We start from the raw sequence: 24,534 nt of genomic DNA on the forward strand, positions 1-24,534 counted from the left end.
CTATAGCCTTTGCTTACTTGTTGGTTTTAATTTCGTATTAAAAAAGAAGTGCTTTGTTTGCTAACAACGAAATTTTGCTTTAACGAAATTATTTTAAACAAGTTAAAAATTATCAGTCAATTTTGCCGACAGATGTATACCATCAGCCTATGTCACTTAATTAAAATATTTTTAGACTTACATCATGACTATTCAAAATGTTGACCCTTTATGGAGGAGGAGTGGATCAATATTATCCACTTCTCATTTGAACTAACTCTGATACACTACAACGTGCTCGATTTGGACTATATCGACTAATTTTTTTACTTAATATGTGATAATTTTTCGAAAATGTTGAAATATTCGTCAGGTGCCAGATATTTTGGATTAAAGCATTCCACTTCATCTAATAGTGATTAAAATATGTGGGTGTGCAAAACTTGAATGAAATCAGACCTCTATAATCGATTTTCTGCTAATAATTGTTAATCATATTTTTTACATTTGTAGGGGAAATACGATAATGAGTGTCGATAGCTTCAAACTTCACATCAGATCTTTGATCGAGAAAAATACGTAGATACACAAAGTTTGAAAAGAATCCCCGACTTGTATCGCAAATTATGAAAGCTATGAATTCTGAAAATATTTGAAGTTCGAAATAAATGATACAGCCTAAGATAAAAAATTGTCTGTGCAGGTCCACGTCTTCGTATAGCCCCCATATAATGGTAACTTCGGATATTCTGTTCTTTGTTGATTTTAGAGACATTATTCACCGGCATTCTTTCAAATTTGGTATTTGAAGTTCATAATGGATACTACAGCCTATTACAGAAAGTTGTCTGGGCAGGTTCACGTCTTCGTATAGCCCCCATATAACGGTACCTCCCGACATTCGGTATATTAATGATTTTAGCGACATTATTCACCGGAGTTGTTTCAAATTTGTTATTTGAAGTTCGTAATAGATACTACAGACTATTACAGAAAGTTGCTTGTGCAGGTTCACGTCTTCGTACAACCCCCATATAACTGTACCTACCGATATTCGGTACTTTGTTGATTTTAGCGACATTATAAACCGGAATTCCTTCAAATTTGGTATATGATGTTCGTAGTGGATACTACAGCCTATGACAGAAAATTGTTTTGTCTTCGTATAGCGCCTACCGATATTCGGTATTTTGATGATTTTAGCTACATTTTACCAATTTTTTTTTTTAAATTTCGCTTTTGAATATTCTAATGGCTTATGACAAAATTTACCTATGCAGGTCCATGTCGTCGTATAGGCCCTTTTGCAACAGCTACATTCGGTATTTTTAAGATTTTAGCAGAATTTTTAACCAATTTTATTGTTTTTGAGAATTGCCAAATTCGTTCCAAATGGTGGAGGGTATGCATAGTTCAGCCCGGCCGAATTTACAGCTTTTTTACTTTTTTTTTTTTTTTTTTTTTTTTTTTTTTTGAAAATTGCCAAAATTGATGTTCAAAAATCGACCCGGCCGAACTTAATGCTATTTTATTTGTTTTACATTAAGTGACGCATTCATTATCGAATTGACACACAATTTTTCCCAGTTCAAGTTTTTGACCCAAGAGCTTATGCACGCCAAGAGCAAAATATCTGACTAAATAGAATAGCTTTTTGCACAAAATATGTACAGATTTAGATATAGCTCCCATAAATATGTCCCTATAGTAGGATAAAATTTAGAGAGTTTGGACTTTTTTCAGTAAAAGAAACTCTACAGCAGACATCTTAGTCATCTTTAGCACTAAAGTATGTCAACGTTGAGGAGAATGTCTGTAATATATTTCTCACGGAAAAGGTCAAGTATCAAAACGTTTAGCAAAGTTCAGAAATGTTGCTGAACTTCAATATTGAATGTCTTCTTCTGTTAGTACTCCCCTAAAGCTGTTATTGCTGCAGCTAAATGTGCATTTCTATAACATTTATGTCTTTGGCGAAGAATCAGCAATAGCTGAGTATGCATTTGATTCTTGATATGAACTTTTGCAATTTTATGCAGATGGAGAAAATGTTGAAGCACTTTTTGTCAATATCGCACCCTTTCCACATATGCACACTACAACAACAACTTACAGAAGTCCTTAAGCTATTGATCAATAAAGTGAGTGTGTGTGTGCATTACGTACATGGTGCCTATATGCGAAATATGTTAGTAGCGGAATAAAATCTATGCATTATTTGTAACAGATTGCAACATAAGTATTTATGGGTGATTACTAAGCATCAGCTAAATGTTTCTTTGTATATTCTTCAACTAACTTCAAAGTGAAATTATCAATACAATATTTAATAGAATATTTACTCCTTATTCAATTAATTTTTATTTGTGAAAAATTTTAGAGAGCTATTTATTTATTGTGTTGGTATTTTTGGTGTATTATGCTAGAAAATATATCGAATTAAGGTTACCAAATTGATTTCGAAACAGTCAAAAATGGTGGATGGTATGTTTGGTGGGAGTTTTTAAAGTTAGTGGAAAATACTTGAGTTCTGTTGCATGAAAATATGTCGTTTGGTTACATGGCTTTGGCTACATAAAGTAAGTTCTTTGCTGTAGTGTGACATATATTTTTCGAAAGATTTAACATTTCTTACCGTTTACAGCAATCTAATATAACCTTTTTTTGTGATAAATGCTATTGTCGTTTCCACTGAGATGAACATTTCAATATGCATACGAAATATTTTCATTCTAGAAGGACCAGCCAACACTGTGGAAATTTCGGTAAGAAACCATGGAAATACCACTTTATGTGGGCCCGTTAAAATGGGGTAGCTTTTTTAAACTATCTTGAAAGTTTTTACAGGAAAGGATTCGGTTAGCAATTTTGGATGAAACATTCAAAATACTTATGCAGCGGACACTGTTAAAAGTAGATTGATGTATAGCGTTAAGAAAACATCATAGGAGTGATGTCAATGTGTGCTTTAAGCTTCAAATCTTTATCTGAAATACTGTTGACCCCGCCTAAATTGCAGCAGATGGACAGGTAGGGTATTATATGTTTTATATAATATTAACCGCTTTTTAAGTACCATGAAGTTTTAAAATGTATTTTCTTAATTATCAAAATTTTAATATTCACTGAAAATAGAAACAAAGTTACCTTTATTGTTCAGTTTTTCATCTCTTCGTAATTCTCTAAATATTCGGATTGGCAACGTTTTATACGGTTCCTATGGACATCACTAGACAGGACTTCAATAAATCACAATAATTGTTTTATATTTCATACATGCATGCACAACTTCACTGCTGTATACGCCCAATTTGGATCGAGAAGACGAAAATTCTCATTGCTTTCATATAGTCATGTCATCAACAGCGTTTAAAAGTTTTTACTACATTATTTTTACTTTATAATATCGAAAAAAAATAAACTAGTAGATTCATGCCGGTTCTGGAACAAATCTGCTATGTTGCCTATATGGTTTCTCAAAAAAGACACTAAAAATTATTTTTGTTCCGAATTCCGTTACGGGTTCAAAAATTGGAGATTGTAGCAGTAATCGATTAATAGATATGTGCATATAACATCTAAATTTTTGGGAGTTACCTCCAATTCTGATACTATATCCCCAATTTCAAGTAGAACCGCCTGTTCCTTCAGGCGATGTTGTAATATACTTGGAAATGTTCAGGAAAATCTGTGTAGCCATTTTCGAGTCCATAAATTACAAAGAAACAAACAATCAAACATTTTCCTCTTTTATAGATATAGATCTGCATTTAATATTGGCCATAACTTGTAATGAAGAGCACCTTTTACTTAAAGTTCACGATAACATCAGAGTGATCATCACATCAGCTGATAGTAATATTCTATCATCTATAGTAGGAGAAAAAACATGAATTAGTTTCATTGAACCCAGAAGATTTTGAGTCAGTAACTGTGATTGAACTAGCTAATTTTTAAAAGGTTTGGGAGAGGCGGAAGCTGATTCCAATATTTATTATACAATGCTAGTTTAAAAATATTCAATTGGATTAAGGACCTGAGGCAGTGGAAACAATTACATTATGTTAAACCCAATGTCTATGAATGATTTACGAATGAAAGTACTCAGAGGGAACCCCTTGTGTGGATTCTCAGACAATTCCATTGAAAAAGTGGCTAAAATCCATGGTACAATAAAAAGGTGCCAGCTGATTACAATTTTTTTCTGCTAATTTCGTGCATGTATTTATTGTTTTGAAAAAAAGTATTTTCGACAAGTAAAAAAGCAGTAAGTTCGGCCGGGCCGAACTTTGAATAGAAAATAAAAAAAGAAATAAAAAAATAGTCCATTAAAAATTCAGTTAAACTCTTTAAAATACCTAATATCGTAAGGTGCCGATATATGGGGGATATACGATATTGCAGACCTATATAGACAAATCTATGTCTGGGGGTAAAGTACTCACAAAGAACTCCTTGTGTAGAATTTCAGACAATTCCGTTGAAAAATGTGGCTAAAATCGTCAAAATACCTAATATCAAAGAGTTACCGTTATATTGAGGCTATACGATATCGTGGACTTATATAGGTAATTATCTTACAGGGGATAAAGTACTCACAAGGAACTCTTTGTGTGGAATTTCAGACAATACCATTGGAAAATATAACTAAAATCATCAAAATACCGAACATTGGGGGGTTCCACTTATGGGGGCTATACGATATCGTGGACCTATATATAGACAATTCTCTATCAGGGGGTAAAGCCCCCAAAGAAACTCCTTGTGGGAATTCAGACAGTTCCGTTGAAAAATGTGGCTAAAATCATCAAAATACCGAATATCGAGGGGTACCGCTATATGGGGGACATACGATATCGTGGGCCTATATGGACTATTCTCTTTCAGGAGGTAAAGTGCTCAAAATTAACTCCTTGTGTAGAATTTCAGACAACACCATTGGAAAACGTGGCTTAGATCATCAAAATACCGAATATCTGGGGATACCGTTACATGGGGGCTATACGATATCGTGAACCTATATAGACAATTCTCTTTCAGGGAGTAAAGCACTCAGAAGGGACTCCTTGTATGGAATTTCAGACAATTCCATTAACAATGTGGCTAAAATCATCAAAATACTGAATATCGGGGGGTACCGTTATACGGAGGCTATACGATATCATGGACCGATATAGCCCATCTTCGAACTTGACCTGCCTGCAGACAAAAGACAGATCTGTGCAAAATTTTAGCTCCCTATCTTAATTCGTTTTGACTGTAGCTTGATTATAACAGACGGACAGACGGACGGACATGGCTAAATCGTCTTAGAATTTTACGCTGATCAAGAATATATATACTTTGTTGGGTCTAAAATGATTATTTCGATGAGTTACAAACGGAATGACGAACTTAGTATACCCTCCATACTAAGTATGGAAAATCAATGATTGGAAGAAACGTACATTGCAGTACATTTTCCCATGAAATTGAAAGTTTGATTTGAAAGTTGGATAGTATTTTTGAAAGAAAATTCAGGCTTATCATTCATCATTCGCGCTTTTTAATAAATATTCAGAAGAAGGAAAAATATTAAATAAATTAGAGAAACCTGTTGAATCTAATTTTTAGTAATTCTAACAGAAAGCGGGCATTGCCAGGTGCATTTCTGTACTTTTACGAAGCTGTTCTATCTCCTTATTGCACAATGATATTTACGTATGTTATATAATTATTTAACTTTTGTGTAGAGTAAAAAAAATTTAATTAAATGTTCAAATTTTATTAAAGCAAGATTTTGCTTTTCAAATTTACAAGGTATTACTTCAACATAAAATAAAATTCAATATCATAATTATCATACTTCTTTTACCACCTCATTATACCCTACACCATATAGTAGTAAGGGTATTATGTCTTTGTGCATTTGTTTCTAACATGGAGAAGGAAATGACAATGACCCATAATTACTTTTGAGGATCCTCATAGCATCACTTTCTGGGTGGATTTATGGATGTCCGTCCGCTCTTCCGTCTGTCTATATGTTTTTGTGAACAAAATGCAGTTCGCATTTATTATTCAATTGAGATTATATTTCCCATACACCATTTGATTGACCCAAGTAAGTACCCAATTGAAATTGGTGATAATCGGTCCAAATTTGGATATAGTTCCCATATATATTTAATATCTTCGTTTATATACCTATATCCGCGATTTAAATTTTATTGTGCGCCAGATATGTTATATTCTCCCATATAGGATTTCGGCACATACGACCTGATTCCTCCCACCCTCCAAAACAATGATAGTTGATACCAGATATCTTATACAGCTCAAAAATAACATCTGAAAACATTGTGGTGTAGGGTATAAAAACAATGCGTTTAAAGTATTCAACTAATCGACTCCTTCGAGGCAGAAAAAGGTTTCCACAATACTTCAACGTTTAACAAATTAAGAATTCTTCACCTTGTTTTCCTGATGCAAAATGAATGTTTTCTATTATAATGTACTTTGTTGTATTACTTTGTTTTTTACACCCACCACCTCCATACGTAGTATGGAGGGTATATTAAGTTCGTCATTTCGTAACTAACTCATAACTTTTTGACCCAACAAAGTATGTATATTCTTGATCGGCGTCAAATTCTAAGACGATTTATCCCTGTCTGTCCGTCTGTTGTAATCACGCTACAGTCTAAACGAACTAAGATAGAAAGCTAAAATTTTGCACAGATCTCTCTTTTGTCTATATCGGTCCACGATATCGTATAGCCCCCATATAACGGTACCCCCGACATTCGGTATTTTGATGATTTTAGCCACATTTTTCAATGGAATTGTCTTAAATTCCACTCAAAGAGTCACTTATGAGTATTTCACCCCCTGAAAGAGAATTGTCTATGTAGGTCCACGATATCGTATATCCCCCATATAACGGTACCCCTTGATATTCGGTATTTTGATGACTTTACCCACATTTTTCAACGGAATTGTCTGAAATTCTACACAAGGAATTCTTTGTGAGTACTTTACGCCCTGAAAGAGAGTAGTCTATATAGGTCCACGATATCGTATATCCCCCATACAGCAGTACCCCCCGATATTCGGTATTTTGATGATTTTACCCACATTTTTCAACGGAATTGTCTGAAATTCCAGAGTCCCTTATGATTATTTCACCCCCCGAAAGAGAATTGTCTATATAGTTCCCGATATCGTATATCCCCCATATAACGGTACCCCCCGATAATCGGTATTTTGATGATTCTAGCCAAATTTTTCAACGGAATTGTCTGAAATTCTACACAAGGATTTCTTTGTGAATACCTTAACCCCTGAAAGAGAGTTGTCTATATAAGTCCACAATATCGCATACCCCCCCATATATCGGCACCTTCCGATACTAGGTATTTTAAAGATTTTAAGAGAATTTTCAATGAATTTTATTTTATTTTATTTATTTTTTTTTTTTTTTTTTTGAAAATTTCTAAATTTCTAATTTGTTCCAAATGGTGGATTGTATTCAAAGGTCGGCCCGGCCGAACTTACTGCTTTTTTACTTGTTTTTTTTTTTACAAACTCCTGTATTCGAGAATAGAAGTAGGAAATCATCTCTTAGTTTTGTATTTTTCATTGCCGCGGGATATTGGGCAACAAGACAAAGTTTTGAATTATACAGAAATTGAATTTCAAGTGAAAAATGTTACCAGCTCCACAATACCATTGTTGGCCTAGAACTAATAGTCAAGAACTACTAGTCAATCATTAGATAATATCAGGGGGATATCAGTTTAATTCACATTCGATTTGAAATCGAACACAGTAGAAATTTTTTAGTGAAAAATAAAATTGTAAAGTACTAATTTTATTGTTCAGAGAGTCTTGCTATGAAATATATTAGCTAAGAAACCAGTAAGGGCGGACTATTGCACAGTGGTCGAGGTCGTATGGGAACAGCGGCCAAAAATACTTTCAGTGCAGATATCAATATAAGTCTTTGGTTATGGTACCTTCATGAGATAATAAAAATAAAAAATGCGACAAAATGGATATGGTTGGCGCATGTTTTGGCATGGTTCGCTTACAACGTACCTCCCGAATAAGAGTTATTTGCTCATTTATTTTTGTCACATTTCCACACCAGATTGACTGTTATTTGACATTTTACGTTCTAAAGAGTTAAAGAATAATCTTACTGAAAATTATTTGGAACAGATACATCCAAAAATAGAAGTATTTTTTTTTTTCAAATCAATGTCAAATTTTATTATTTTCAATTTTTTTGTAAACAAATAATATAAATAATATAAAAATAAAAATAAATATAATATAAAAAATATAAATTTCAGTGTTCTTCAAGTAAATCAAATACAGGTTTAGCAATGTAATCTGAGAGTTAAATGAGCCTATGACAGAAAATTTTCTGTGCAGGTACACGTCTTCGTACAGCCCCCATATAACTTTATCCCGGATATACGGTATTTTGATGATTTTAGAGACATTATTTACCGTAATTATTTCAAATTTTGTATTTGAAGTTCGTAATGGATACTACAGCCTATGCCAGAAAATTGTATGTGCACGCTTATGACAAAAGTTGCGTAAGCAGGTCCACGTCGTCGTACATACCCTAATATACAGCTACATTCGGTATTATTAAGATTTTAACAGAATTTTTAATGGACTTTAATTTTTGAAAAATGCCAAATTTGTACCAAATGGTGGAGGGTATTCAAAGTTCGGCCCGGCCGAACTTACAGCTTTTTTACTTGTTGTTTTTTGAATTTTGCACAATGGAAGCGACCACTGTGCTTTGCTTACCATCTTCGTAACCAGGAAGGGTGGACCGTTGCTTACAGAGCAAAGTTGAACATTTTAGCCTTTCGTTTTTTAATGGAATTCTAATTCTAATGAATTTTGCAACTGTTTGCATATCATTCACAATTTGGACACCGTAATGTATGAATCTCAAAGGAATCTTTCTGATGCATTTCGTTTGTAATGAAACCTTTTCATCAGGACAAAAAGAATACTGAAAAATACAGCCGACCAGAATTTAGTTGAAACACTTATTTAGCCTTTTCTGAGTTTGAAGTTAACTCTGAAATGGGTGGGAAGTGTTATCGTCATTCTCATACACATCATCGATAAAAAAAATAAAATGTTGTGGATTGTTGGATGTAATAATAGAAGCATTTTCTTCCTTAGTGTAAGTAAATGGAAATTAGTTAATGTTTTGAACATGTATAACATTTGTGGGCTATTTTGTGTCCGTGTGTAATATGTATGTCATAATTTATTGTCAAAAATAATCGTTTACTTGTTTTCACTCAATATATCTTAAAAGCAAACAATATTTTAGTGCCAATTTTACTTAACAAAAATTAATTATATTTGTAACGTGCAAAATGCGAAGACAACTTCAAAATTTCAACTGTCACCGAAAATCGTATGTTTATTCAGCACAACAAATACCAATTTTACATAACTCCGTGGAAAAAAAACGTTTCAAAAATTATCAAAATGTCGATTATCGGGAGGTACCGTTATATGGGGGCTATACGAAAGCGTGGACAGGACCACAGGAGCTAGAATTCGTGATGACATACTAATAACAATTTTAAGAAAAACCGTGGAGAAATGTGGCGAAAATCAAATAAAACCCATTTTGACTTACATATACAATTTTTTGGATGAATCAGTGGAAAAATGTGGCAAAATCATCAAATACCTTAAATCGGGATCTACCTCTATATGACAGCTATACCTAAACCCGGACCGATATATATCATTTTCAATACTAACCATCCCAGACACAATACAAATTGTGCTGCCAAAGTTCTGCGTCAAATAATGTGGGCTGTATCGTGATCTCAACAGACAGACAAACGGGCAGAGAGAGAGAGACAGGCGGACATCGTTAACTCGACTTAGAATTTAATGTTGATTATGGATATATATACTTTATGGGGTCTACGACGAATATTTAGGGATGTTACAAACGGAATGATAAAGTTAATAATCCCCCTTTTCAAGATTGAGGGTAAAAAAATTTTGAGTTATAGATATTGGGTGGACATTCTTAGTGTTCTTTGAAACAGGAACATTTTTGAATGAAAGTATTTTGATACCGAGAATCCCATATGCAGTATTTATTTATTTATTTTTATACCCTGCACCATTCTATGGAGGGTATATTAAATTTGCCACTCCGGTTGTATCTCCTCGAAAAATTTTTAATAGACTCTACAAAGTATACATATTCTGGATCTGCGTAAAATTCTTAGATGTCTAGCGATATCCATCTGTCTCCCTGTCTGTCCGTCTCTCTGTTGTAATCACGCTAATCTTGAGATAGAAGGCTAAAATTTTGCATACATGCATAGTTTACCAGTAGGCAGGTTAAGTTTGTAAATGGGCTATGTCGGTCCACGTTTTTTGTATAGCCCCCATACAACCGTACCCCCGATATTCGGTATTTTCATGATATCAGCGACATTATTTACCGGAATTATTATTTTATTTGAAGTTCGTAATGGGTACTACAGCCTAAGACAAATAAAATTTGGTAAGCAGGTTCACATAACAAATAACAGTTTTCATTTAAGTGGTAGTTTCCGGAAGTTTTTTTTTAATTTTCCAAAAGGTGAAAGGTATTAAAAGTTCGACCCGTCCGAACTTAGCTGCTTGTTTACTTGCTTTATTTTGACACTAATGTGCCGTATCGAAATAAAAAATGTAGGTCGTAGTTTTTATTTCCGTCTGTCTGTCCAGCTGGCCAATGCGCATGAACACCTTAATATTTAGGGGAGGTCCAATAAAATTTGACACCTATTTCACATTTTACTAGAGTTAAAATTAATCAACATTTTTATTTATATGGTCAAACTTTGTCTGTTTAAGATCAGGAGAGAATATGGAAAACATTAGCCCACCAAAAAACGTACCTCCCCAAAGGGATAAAAATTTTTAATGACCATTAACTTTCAAAAAGGGCAATTTTTTACATAATACTATCCAATTTAATGTGCCAATTGGTTTTTAACCCTTTGGAATTATCAGCATAAAAGTACATGTCGATTTAGCCATGACCGTTTGTCTGTTCCTCTGATGTATTTCAGTACCCTATAATTGCACAAAATTCGGATTTAAACATGAAACCGCCAAAGTTAAAGTGTTTTGGGAGTAAACCGGCAATTTGTTATCCAAAGGTTCAAGTTTTGTTATAATGCCCAAAGTTAAGTTAGCATTTGAAGTTGACAATAGGTATCATCTTCCCTGACAGAAAATACAATATTCGGGCCCACGAATTTTGACGATTTGAATATTGTTTTTTTTTTTATACCCTTAGCCATATGGCTACAGAGGGTATATATCATTAAATTAGTATTTGGCATTTTTGAAACTTGTAAGTGGTAATTACTCCTGATCTGTGACGTATTAAGCTGAAGTGTCTGCCGTGTGTAGTAAAATAACATAATTGTTATAAGATAATATGTCAAGGTGAGCACAGAGGACTTCGTGGTTTGTTTGGTTGTTTTGGAGGAAGTCAATATGCTAACGGTTCAATAGTCCCTTAGTATTCTGGTGTATTTCTTGCAGAGATAAAGGAACCTTGTGCTATACCTCGAAATTTCATCAATCTAGCTCCATTGGAAAGTTTATGTGGGAGTCCGAAGACAAACTTTTTTTTAAGTTTTGAATATCAGCAGCATGTTACAAAAACTCACATATCGGTCATTCGTAACACCAGGCTTTGATATTGACAACAAACATAATCACCATCACTTTTAATTTAATTTATGTTATTCGAGCTGATACTTCTGTCTCTAACTTTTCAATGCGGTTTTTTTGCAAAGTCTGGTCTGCAGATACCGATGATAAGTTGACTCAGATTTTGACTAGAGTTGGCATATTGAGAACAAGTTGTCAACACGTAAATTTCCGCCTGTGAAGAAACTGAAGATAATGTTAAATATTTATAAAAGTTAAGACATAAAGACAATGTAATTTGAAAAAAGCGGGATTACGAATATATGGACATCTTTTAAGATAAATAAACTTTATTTTTTATTTTCATAATAATTTGTAGTGTTTTTAATCTGTAAAAGCATTTATTTCTCTAACTGCTAATTTCTGTTAATGGAGTAGCTGAAAACTTAAATAATAGCACAACTTACTTCAAGATTTTTGCGCATTGATTCATCTAATTCTTTAGTTTAATATATAGGGTGAGATTTTTAAATTTTATTAAATGCAAGCAAAATATATCGGAAATAGTATCAAATTTTAGAATAAGTTTAGATTTGTTCGATTTGGTTACCTTTGGCACGAATTATGGCCTTCAAACGGACAATGAAACCGTCACACGCTGCCCGAATGCTGCTCTACGGTATTTAGGCCCATACCCGACGAAGCGCTATCTTGAGGTGATCGACACTTAGTTACTACACACTACACTATTTTTTAGTGCCCACCTTGTTTTCCAAAATACTCCAGACATAATAGTCCAACAGATTGGTATCCGGAGATTTTGGTGACCATTGTGCGCTGGAAATGAAGCGAGGAACCCCATTTTGTAACCATTCTTGGGTGGCGCGTGCTGAGTGCGATGGTGCTGATTCCTGTTGAAATGTCCAAGGTCTGCGGCCAGCGGCTTTTATACACCCTACAGAATATTTTCGCGGTAATATTCGACATTTAATCTGTCGCCACAGTTGATTAATACGAGTGGAGAGCAACGATCGGTTGTTATGGCGGCCAACATAACAGCCGATAACTTTTTAACTTATTTGAGTCTATTTTCTTTCTGTTACGGCGTAAGTTCTTGCACTTATTGGAATTTTAATCATAGTAACGAGCGATAGTACGAGACAAAAAATAATAATGCTGTCGGCTTGTAGGTATTTGTGTTGATATCGACTAGGGAGAATTCGGGTTGATGTCGATTCAGTTTCTCCGAAGTTTTCGGGTTGCTGTTGGGACAATATTTGGGAGCGACAAAGCACGAGAATCTGGCTATTAGCTTTGAGCTTGCTATAAGCGTGGTGCTTGCTAAGAGCGTGGAGCTTGCTTTGAGCGTGGAGCTTGCTAAGAGCGTGGGGCTTGCTAAGAGCGTGGAGCTTGCTTTGAGCGTGGAGCTTGCTAAGAGCGAGGGGCTTGCTAAGAGCGTGGTCGAAGTGCTTGCTAATGAGTACCATTTTCCGAGACCGCAGACGATCCACATGTTTATTTCACTCGTACTTTGTCGGTGGAATTCGATGAAAACTAAAATATAAATCCGGGTTATGCAGTTAACTGAATGAGAATTTCTTTGTATGAATTTAAAAACTACTACTGAAACTGTCACGTTACATATTTTTCTATATTATATCTAGTAGTCTGAATAGATTTCTAAAATAGATGCTACCCATAAAATTCCACTACATATCCATCTCCAATTTTATCATTAAAGAACGAATATACTCAAACTCCATCATGTCCATACCCAAAACTATCTAAAATGTATTGTTATGAGGTCGCTAGTGTAGTAGCCATTAAACAATTATCGAAAACGATTGTTGCTGTTTAGTTTCCCTCTTATTTACTACGAATAGCGAAGTGTGTATCTGCGGACACAAACTAAAACAAATTGTGTTATTTAATTTTTTAAGTATTTTGTCATGCAATTCATACTGATGGTGTTCTTCAAAATCATTTGACACCTCTGCCATTTTTATTGGTACACATGATGCGCGTGATTTGGTTTAAAATATTCTTGTCTCTATGATGACCAAAGGACATTCAGGGAAGGCGAGTTAAATATAAAAGGCAGTCATCACTCTCCTTAAGGGTAAATTCTAAAAGAGAAAGCTGGAAAATAATCAGGAAAGGAATAGCGAATAATTGAGGTCAATTGTTGCTATTGCATGCTCTTGATAATGTCATAAACTATGGTTGCTGCTGTTGTCTTTAAATTAGAGTCAATAAATTCGTATGATTTGCTTCTAAAGGGTGTTGTTATAGTACCGTTTTATACTTGTGGTGGAGTAATCAACACAACGATCATTAAACAGAATTGTTGGAGTAATAGTTGCATCGTCAACATTTTATTGAATGAGATAAGATGCCGTGCTGCTAAATTTTTCGAAGTAACCGATGTTTTAATCTTTAGAGAAGTTTTCAAATCGTACAGAAATATGTGCTGTTAGCAAGTATCCATATAATAAGTTGTAATTTAAATTCGGAAAAAATATTTTTACTTCATTAAAAAAAGTTCTAATTCAATATAAACCAATATAAAATTTCGGTCTATGACTTCCGGTACTTATAAAAATTAGAAATAAATAAACTGAAAATAAATACAATTCCTGGCTTCCAAAATGATTATATGCACCATAAATTGGGTGAATGTAGTTGTTGATCAAGCTGCCTCTTACAAAAAGACAAAGAAATAAATTCCATCAAACCTCCTTATTTCATTCAACTGAATATGTACATCTTTCGTTTGTATTGTGAATTTTCCGAGCACTTCTTCAAGTGAAGTGGCTGCAAGTTAAATCATTGTATAAACTATCTCTATACATAAATAAATGTATAAAAGATGAGGGAATATATCTGTTGGTACACTTACTTAAACTTTCTTTCTTATTTTTTGTGTCGTTGGAGTTCAAGCTTGAAATCAATTTATTTTAAAAATGATAAACAGACCTACGAAATACTTAAATTCAGCGATTATACTTATATGGACTATATGGTGACAACTGCGTAACTCCCCGTGCTTATTTTTTAGAACATTTCATTTTATTCATGTTTTTACAATCTCTTCTAAAATACAACAATAACGAAAAGTGTTTTTGACGTTTTTCTTGTTTATCAAACCTTAAACAATTAAAAATCTATATATATAAAAGAAAGTTGTGTTAGTTACTACGCTTATAACTTAAGAACCGCTGGACTGATTTTAACGATTCACACAAATTCTGAATTGTCTCCTCTCCGAAAAGGATAATATCCAAAGAAATCGCGTAAACATTTGATATATTAACATTTTCATTTTGACTTTTGAAATGTACAATAGTAATGTTTTATTTTGCATAATTTTTTCCATTTTGTCTTACTTTTTTCTAATGTACATTTGTAGTGTTTTTTTATTTTATTTTTGAATTCGAATATTAATACAAAATAATTTTATTGACTTGATTTCTTGAGAACTGAAATTGATGGCGGGTTACATGGAAGTGTAGTATCGAATTATGTGGTGGCGAAACAGAATAGATGATATCGAAATAGTTTAATGCGGTCACACCAAAAATAAAAGATAAGTAATTTTTCAAAATCGCTAAAAAATCACGAAAAAGAGATCTCATTGCAAAAATTCTCAAATCGGGAAAATATCGAAATAAATTTTTAATGGAATCGAATTTTAAAATAATAGTACATTCTATTGACAAACTTTGTAAGGACCTTTAAACAGTTGCTGTAAAAAATCAGCGAACAAGTTGAAGATTTTTTCAATTTGTTAACCATCTTTTGTCAATCTTTTCAATTTGTATTATCATATTGAATTCAGTGGATTTTTTGTAAACAAAATAAAGAATATTTTTTCCCTATATATAATTTTTCACCAAAAAAATGAAATGAGTGCGAAATACGATATTAACTGACATCTACCTTTCAACTCCATGGCCTATATCGTGCTTCAGCCTAATGGGGCTCATTTCAAAGCGTGGATCTGCTTCTTTCCGTCCAATTAGAGCTCAAAATAAAAAATTCTTTTGGAGGACAATCAGTAAAATACCAAATATAAAGGGTGCAAAATAATAGAGCGAATGGGACTTTTAGTAAGAAAAGGATTTCTATCCTTCCAGAAATTCTTCCCAAACATTCAAGATATCGATCATAACTGACGGATAAGGGTACAACCCGATTTCATATTTATATAACCAACCATAAAATAGTAATTATATTTGACTATTCTGAAATCATTCTCCCCTTAATTATGAGAAGGATAAAACTATTTTTGAAAATCTTACACAAAAATTTCAACATATCTACAAATTTTAGAAATTTCTCCATGTAATAATAGCGCCTCAAGTCCACATTTTGGCGGACAAACAGACCGACATGGTTAGGGGGACTTATGAGGACTCTAATGCGCAATCTAAGGTGTTAATGGGTTTAACAAAGTAATTAACTTTGGCTATTCTTACATCATTCAGCCCTCAATTATGAGGTGTACAAAATACAGTAAATTCCAAATTACTGCTCATTTGACTGGAAGATTTTGTTACGATTTTTACCATACTAAAAGTTAACTTGATCCCTTACATGGAGATAAGATTGATATAGAGCACATCCCCACGGCTTAAATATGGGTATAGGTATTTTAAAACACTTTTAATCAACCAGTACGTAAACACTTATATCAGTCATATCTGTAAATAATTATGCTTTGACAAATATGCATAATAGACAAAAACTACGGGCCGGCAACGCGGACAGTGCCAGCTAGTATTTAATAAATACATATGTTTATAGACTTGGCAATTTCTATGGCATTTTGATTTCATAAATTCTCAAATATTGTGCCTTAATAACAACTACACTTTACATTGTATATACTTACTAATGAAGTTCTTATAGGATGCATTTATATGTTTGGATAAATGGAAATAATTTCTTAATTGAATTTTAAAATATTAGCTTTGAACTTCTGATATCAAACTACAAATTAAATCATAATAATTGAAGGTTTCACCGGAGTAATTAACTTTGGATTTGTGAGACAGGTTATGAACAGTAGATACAAGTTTTGTGAAATAATAATATATTGATTACAGATTTACCCTTATCCTTATAGCTTATAGATATGTCAAAATGTAGCTTATCCACATAACGGTTTTAGACCTTAGATGTCTTCAACGTTTTGGGACACTTTGAGCAGATCTACCTTTTTCGTCTTTTCTTTTACTATCGTAATTCATCTTTTGAATTCAAAATAATAGTATATTCTATTGACAAACTTCGTAAGGACCTTTAAATATTTGCTGTAAAAACCAGCGAAGATTTTTAGTACCCTCCAACACAGTATGGAGGGTATATTAAATTTGTCATTCCGTTTGTAACACCTCGAAATATATATTTTAGACTATTTAGATATTTAGACGATTTAAATGGATCATGTGGGTCCACGTTTTGGTATAGCCCCCATGTAATGGTACTTGCCTATTTTCGGTATTTTGGTGATTAAAGTCACATTATTCACCGAAAATGTTTCAAAATCGGTGTTTGAACTTCGTAATGGATACTACAGCCTATGACAGAAAATTGCCAAATTCGTTCCAAATGGTGGAGGGTATTCAAAGTTCGGCCAGGCCGAACTTACACCTTTTTTCTTGTTTCTTTTTTCAATTTGTTTTTCTTTTGTTTCAATTTTATATACTGTACGAATTTTTAATTTGGCTTATCATATTGGATTCAATCGTGTTTTGTGAGCAAAATAAAGAATTATTTTATATTAGTTACTACGCTTAGAACTCAAGAAAGGCTTGACGGGGTCTGAGAACTCATAAAATTTTGGGATGGTATTTTGGCAAAAAAAAAAAAAAAAAATCACATTAAAATATTCCAATAAAAATATGAATAAAAAAATCTCTTTGGCGTGAAATTTTTTCAATTTGACATACCTAATTGAATTGTTCATTTTTTTTTTTTTGTTTAGAATAGGGCCCATTCTTCAATTGATTTGGCTAAAAATCATATTTAGGCTATTCTGGGGTAGAGAATCTTCTTACAAATAATTGTCTACGTAGGCATTTATTTAAGTATAGGCCCCACATTCCTAACCAGTGTGTGGATAGAAAAGAAAATTTTGTATTTTGTATGTATACTATAGAATTTTTAACCCCCAACAGAATATTGGTTGGAAACGTAGATTTGGCATGTATGAAATAAACTCCTAAATGTCAAACTGGGACTCATTCAGTCGGAAATTGTGGCAGAAACATGAAGAAAATTACAAATATTTAAAATTTGTTTAATTGTCATTGAATTATTATGATGAAAAATATGAAATTTATGTGGTCTCCAACGCACAATATAAATGACAAAAAATTAATTCCCATCATATGGTAATGGGTTTAAAGGAGTAATTATCTTTGACTATTCTGAAATCATTCTGCCCTCAATTATGAGGTGTACAAAATTAAATACCACGCAGCACGGTATTCCAAATGTTGGAAATACAAATTCCAAATTACAACTCATACGAATGGAAAATGTTGCTAAGCTCTTTACAATACCAAAAATTGAGCTGAGTTTTCACATGGGGCTATTATATATGTTTTTATCACATAGGGTTTTAACACACAAATTAAAGCCTATGACTGAAAAATAAGATCAGGATATTCAAAATGTCTAACACCGACGGTATGTGAAAATCAGCTAGTAATATAAATTTTCGGAATGCTTTCAAAAAAAGAGTTTCCAATGCGTATTTTTCTGTACTTCTACTGGCGCAAAAATTATTTTTTTTGATTAAAAAGGTTGTTTACTCATTCAAAAACTTTATCAAAGTAAAATATATATTCTTTGAATATACGTTGGTCCAAGCCGAAAAAAAGTATTTGGAATCCAAAGAGACAAATGTTATTGTTATTTAACATCTTAAATTATATTTTACTAGCTACTAGCTGTAACATCTTAAATTATATTTAACTTTTAGTCTTTAATGCGTATTTTTTAAAGCATAATAAATCACAGATCTGACTTATGTAAGCGGCACAATTTTCATTATAGGTAATGACTCCATGACTAAATAGAAATTAATTTTTGTGTTAAATACCTTTATGATAAAGAAAATCTATAATAGCCCAATGTGAAAAATCAGCTCAATTTTTATTGTTGTAAAAAGCTTAAAATTTTCATTCAAATGATCTATAATTTCGAATTTGTATTTCCAACGTTTAAAATCCCATACTGCTTGGTATTTAGTTTTGTTCACCTCATACTTGAAGGCAGAATGTTGTCAGAATAGCCAAAAAAATACTCTTTTGGGCATACATTTGTTGTCATTTAAATTGTGCGATGGAGATCCAATAAAGTCTACATTTTTCATCGTAGTGTAATTCAATTAAGATTAAAGAAATGTTCGGTCTCGTGTTACTTTCTAATTTCGTATTTTTTCATGTTTCTGCCACAATTTCCGACTGAATAAGTCCCAGATTGACATTTCGGAGTTTATTTCATATAGACGTACATCCCAAATCTACGTTCCCAACCAATATTCTCTTGGGGGTTACAAATTCAATAGAATACCAAATTTTCTTTTCTGAACACACATTGGTTGGGAATGTGGACTTGCGGGTATACTAATGTGGGGACTATACTTAAATAAATGTCTATGTGGATAATTATCTTAAAATGGTTTTCTACCTCATGGTTTTTTACCCAATGTGGCCTCAAGACTAAGATGGGCCCTTTTCCGAAAAATAAAAATTTTATGAGAAGAGGTTTTCTTCCCCCTTAGAAACAAAGATGTCAACTAAGAGCCAAAAAAATGGAAAAAGTGGCCAAGACGAAAACACATTAAATCATATGATGGTTATACTAAAACGTGATAATTTCTTGCAAGGATGTTTTTTTTTTTTAAATTATCAACATAAGGCAAAATGAGTACGAAAAATATGGTTAAAAGGTAGAATATACTTGAAATCGGGTTGTTTGTTATCTGGGCTTATGACCCTTATCATGACCTGCCAAAGCGATTAAAGGTATTTTAAATGTTTGGAAAAAATTTCTGGAAGGAATCCTCTCTACTATTTTGCGTCCTTTATAGTCGGTATTTCACGGATTGCAGTCCCAATGTATTTTGCATTTTGAGTTCTCATTGGACGAATTATTGTCATATGAAACAAGTCCACTTTTTGAAGTGAACCCCATAACGCTTTTTCGGTAATTTTTGTTTGTATAAATGTGTTCGCATCTTCCAGCTGAAGGTCCTGGAGTTGAAAGCTAGGTGCCAATTTTATACATGAAAGATCGCCATTCAACATCGTATTACACACTCATTTCATTTTTAATATTATTCATTCAGAATTGAAAACAATAACAAATTTACACTTCAATATAGAAAAAAGAAAGGATTGAAAAAAGACAAATAATCTTCAACTGGTTCGCTGATTTTTTTACGGCAAATTTTTAAAGGTCCTTATGAAGTGTGTCTGTAGAATGTACGATTATTTTGAAATTCGATTCCATTGAAAAATTTTCGATTTTTCATATCATTTTCTCTTCTGAAATGATATTATTCGTATTACCCAATAAATACATAAAATCTATAAATAACAGTTTTATCCGTTGTCGCTTTATACTACCCAAAAACACGGCACACCATATTAGAATTCAAAAAAAAAAAAAAAAAAATGTACATTCGAAAATAGTAAGTCAAAATGGAAAAAAAAAATTTGCAAAATAAAACATACTATTGTACATTTTAAAAGTCAAAATGAAAAATGTTCAAAATTACACATTTTTACGCGATTTTTTTGGATTTCATGCTTTTCTGCCAAGAGGCAATTCCGAATTTGTCTGAATCGTATGTTATAAGCGTAGTAACTAACATAACTTTCTTTTACATATAGAAAAACAGTTTTAAAAGTAGGTGCGTTCCTCAGCCCCTAAATAAATACTTACGGTTGGATGGAAAGCCAACATTATCTCGTGTAATGATTCTCTAACCGATATCTTCATTAATTTGGCAAATATAAGGATTTTAGATAAATCGAAATAGTGGGCGTAAAAGTAGGCGTGGTCAATATTTGATAGTAAAATAAAATGTTGGCACTACAATATTGCATGGATAATTTCAAAAAATGTATTTTTAAGTCATGGGGTGCTTGAGTTAATCAACTATTGGTAGATAAAAACACACCAAATAATATTTATTTGTTAATTATAGCACTTTATATGAAATATATGAAGGAAATATACATATGTATATATTACATTTGTCCTTCATATATCAACAATTATCACCAACATCCAAATGGAATATTAACTATCACTTCTCTCCTTTCATGTCCATTAACTCCAACAAATGGCAGAGAACCATATCAGGATACACAATCAGCAATGGATGCCACCAAAAACAAGCCATTGTGGGAATATTTGTCGACAGTGCTCGTCAGGGAGAGCAGATATTTTGGGCATTTTTGGCTTTTAAAGGTAATTACATTTTGTAGTCAAAAGTCAGACACATTAATTATTTGCTATTACATCTGGTTTGTTAGTAAAACATTTTATGATATTTCCAAACGTTTGCATGTTTAAATTTGCTGGTGCATTTAAATTTTGCAAAATTGAAAGAGAGGTCAACTTTCAGGTGTTAAATATTATAGATTAATGAACATAATTGCACGATTTTAGTTATAGGCACTTAATATACGTCAATATATGTAGTGTTTTGTATCAAATAAACTGACAAAAATTCGAACCTGTATCCCACTTTAAGGGTTAATTCCATAAATATTTTCATCCAATTGACATTATGTGCATTTGACTAATAAAGAATGAATTTTCATTTTAATGCATTTTTAGTTCTTCTTTAGTTTAATAAAAAAAAAGTGTCTTTACTTTTTTATTTAGGGTACCTTATCCATGTTTGTCTTGTATTCGATTATAACGTTTACTATCTAGTTGCTCTATCGAACATATAACAGTACAAGCTACTTGTCATTCTTTAATCGACCCAATTGAGTTTCTTTCCTGACAAACGCATACGTTCACATACGTACATGTGTGTGTGCGCAAATACGGCTTAGTTTTGTTAATTGATTTGAAATTTACCCAGACATTGAGTTGCAATCATTTTTGACAATGATAACTTTCTTCATTTTCCAGGAATGTTATGCCTGTGCACACTCATACGTACAAAAGTATTGAGATATGGGAATAAAAGACCTGCATTTGAGTGTCAAGGAATCCTAATCACTGATATATAATTTAGTTGATAATTGTATTATTGATTTGAGGTATTTGATGTCTATACAGTAAAAGTGAAAATGTAAATAACAAAATTAATGGAAATCTTATCAAATTTGCATTGAGCACTGAGGAACAAAACGATAGGAAGCAAAATATTGTTATAATATCCAAGAGATGATGAAAAGATAAACAAAGAGAGATGAATGGTGAATAGTAATCAAATTAGCTAGAGAGTCTGGGTATATGGGAATAAAAGAATTTGTAATTTATTATAAAATTGGAAAATCCTATTAAATCAAGCGTTAATATTATTTGATTTATTTGGCAGCAAATGAGAACCAATTATTAAATTAAAGGTAGTATATATAGATACTTTAAATTAGATATATAATAAAAAAATATTACAGAAGAGTTTTGGCATGTTTGTTCGAGATACCATAGTATTTTGTTTGTTGCAAAATAATTAGGCTTAATCCCATGTTTGTTTATTAGTGGAGAAAGATGTTAATGTTTACCAGGGCGTCAGGCAGGAAATGCCTGAAAGAGAGCCGGAAAGAGCCACCAATCCTCATAAGTTCCCCTGTTTTTTTGTGTGGGATATTCTCCCCAGGAGTTATTTCAAAAATAACTCCTATGACAAAAACCTTTTTTTTACCCAAGTGACAAGATCGTAAGCGCAATAGAAGAGGAACAATAGAATTATATTAAACTAAAATTCTTTTGGAAAATCTTCTAAATTTTACAGCCACACTTATAATCATTTTCATCTCTCTCCACTTGTTTACATGAACGAAATAACATAACCATGTATGTTTGTTTGTCTGTTGCATGTAAGTCGGTTATGCCTGGAGAGAATATCCCAGACAAAAAACAAGTAAAAAAGCTGTAAGTTCGGCCTGGCCGAACTCTTAATACCCTTCACCATTTGGTACAAATTTGGCAATTTCCAAAAAATAAAATCCGTTAAAAATTCTGTTAAAATCTTAAAAATACAGAATGCTTATACGACTACGTGGGCCTGCATAGGCAACTTTTGTCATAAGTTATTACAATATTTAAATGCGAAACTTGAAGAAAAATCTGTTTATACTGTAGTTAAAATCATCAAAATACCGAATATAGGGGGTACCGTTATATTGGGGCTATACGAAGACGTGAACCTGTACAGACAATTTTCTGGCATGGGCTGAAGTATCCATTACGAACTTCACATGCCAAATTTGAAGCAATTCCGTTGAATAATGTCGCTAAAATCATCAAAATACCGAATATCGGGAGGTACCGTTATATGGGGGCTATATGATATATATATATATATATATATATATATATATATATATATATATATATATATATATATATATATATATATATATATATATATATATATATATATATATATATATATATATATATATATATTTGCCTACTGGCAAAATATACATGTGTGCAAAATTTTAGCCTTCTATCTCAATTTGTTCGTGATTACAACAGACAGACGGACAGACAGACAGACAGACAGACAGAGGGACAGACGGACAGACAGACACACAGACAGACAGACGGACATGGCTAAATCGTCTTAGAATTTTACGCTGATCAAGAATGTATATACTTTGTTGGGTCGGACATGAGTATTTCGAGGAGTTACATACGGAATGACAAAATTAATATACCCTCCATAGTATGGCGGAGGGTATAACAAGGGAACAAATCGGTCTGAATGATAGATGAAACTAAGGATAAATTCAATCCGATTTTCTTTATTTCTGTAATATTATTTGCGAAATATAACAAGTAACAACCAATTCTGATCTAAATTTAAATAGATTGTGTGGATGAATGAAAAAATTCTGCAGATTATGATAGTTGAACTAAAAATAGTACCTAAATAGAGGAGGAATGTTACCGCCTTTCCACATTTTTTGAAAATTTTAGTTTAAGATTTCTTGGAACTTGTCTCTTTGACAATATTGCAAATAAAAAAAAGTAAACAAAGGCTATAGTCGTGCGGGGCTGAAAATGTGATACCCTACAACACCACAATATATTAGAAGCCCCCTTGTGTCCAAATCAATTTTGGAAGATTTCGCTTTTGATATTATGTCATAGAGCACTGCCCAGATATTACCCTTAGCATTTTGGCAAATGTCCCCTGCCCAATATTTACGCACTGCGTCGTGCTGTTACTTGTTGTGGTTCATTATACCCTACACCACAAGCTGGTCAGGGTATTATGTCTTTGTGCATTTGTTTGTAACGGGCAGAATGAAACGAGATAGATCCATAGTTCCTTTTGATGATCTGCATAGAATCACATTCTGAGTCGATTTTTAAACAAAGTACAGGTCGCATTTATTGCCCGATCCAAATGAAATTTTGCACAGATCATTTGTTTGCCCCAAGGACGAACCCTATTGAAATTGGAAATAATCGGTCAAAATTTGGATATAGCTCCCATATATATCTTCGTCCATTTTGCCTTTTATTGTGCACCAAACGTGTAATATAAGCCCAAATTGTATGGAATTTTGCATATACACCCAAATTAGGCCTGAAAATATGTATGCCAAATTTGATCGAATTCGGTTCAGATATAGCCAT

The sequence above is a fragment of the Musca domestica genome, unplaced genomic scaffold, assembly GCF_030504385.1.
Source record: "Musca domestica strain aabys unplaced genomic scaffold, Musca_domestica.polishedcontigs.V.1.1 10, whole genome shotgun sequence".
Lineage (NCBI taxonomy): Eukaryota > Metazoa > Arthropoda > Insecta > Diptera > Muscidae > Musca > Musca domestica.